Here is a 1,299-nt window from a genome sequence, read left to right on the forward strand (position 1 = left end):
ACGTTCTTTCAGAAAAATATAAGAGCTTACATCCTTCCCTGAGAGCCTGTCTGGACCCTGCCTGTTGCCTGAGCTATCCCGACTCCTCTTCTCAGTCCCTCTGCAGGTTGTCTCCATGCTTCTGAGCAGATATAAAACACCAGGCCCCACATCTTCCGAAAGTAACCCTCAGAACACACACATTGCTTTCAGGGCTGTTTAGAAACAGCCCTGTCACATTCAACAGTTGATTTGTGAATAATCTAGAGACGCCGACCTTCAAAATGTCAGTAGATTTAAACAGTCTGGAGTGTCTTCTAAATCCAGCCAATAGGTTAATAGTCTTTGTTTATACAGCTGTGGCTTGATAGGAACCTGCAGCCGCAGTGACATGCCACATAAATAATGTACTGAGATGCGTTTGCGGCCAGTTCATGAAGCAATTGGGTATTTCCAATAAGTGAAAAAGCCAAGGACTCTGAAATCTCAAACTGGTTACAAAGAAATTAAGACTCCCTTTTCTGCATAAGACAATACAAACCCTTAACATGCTTCCAGAATGTTCTCTACTTGAAAGGGCCTTCTACCCTGATGCTTAAACAGCCTTTGTTCCTTCCCACTTGGCTTTTGTTCCTCACTCTACTGTACCTTTTCTTCTTCAGATCTCACTTTTATGCTTTCTGGCACTTAGGGATATTAAACTGTTTAGAAGCTACATCATGGTGATGGATTTCTCATTCCCCCACTGGATCATAAAAATTCAGCACAATTCTAAGTCACAAATGAGCAAGTGGGACCTCAGTAGCCCTCCTTGGGATCTGTCTCAGCACTTAACCATCCATGGAACAAAGCTGTCGCTGCTGTTGAAGTGCATCAGTTAGGCCAGATATGATGGTAATTTACCTGACATCACAGCACTCTGGGGACAAGGGTAGAAGGAATCCTCTAAGTCCTAGACTATTCTTGGTTTACACAGTGAATTCCAAGGCAGGCCAACTAAGGCTAGCTACATACCATGACTCATCTCAAAAACCACAAAACTAAACATAAAAACTGAATGTATATTCTTTTTCTTGACATTATTCCCTAGACAGAATATACTGCACTATTTACAAGACATATATATTATAAGTGATCTAGAAATAATTTATAAGGCATATATATATATATGACTATTTATAAGACACATATAGATTATGTCTCTGAAGATTATTTTGCTTTTCACTGTTAGAATCTTGTTTTGATTACATTAATCAATAACTTCACAGGGCTTCCTTTTGTTCAATATAATCAATTCTAGCCCAATCTGAATGCTACACA

The sequence above is a fragment of the Mus caroli genome, chromosome 18 (genome assembly GCF_900094665.2).
Source record: "Mus caroli chromosome 18, CAROLI_EIJ_v1.1, whole genome shotgun sequence".
Lineage (NCBI taxonomy): Eukaryota > Metazoa > Chordata > Mammalia > Rodentia > Muridae > Mus > Mus caroli.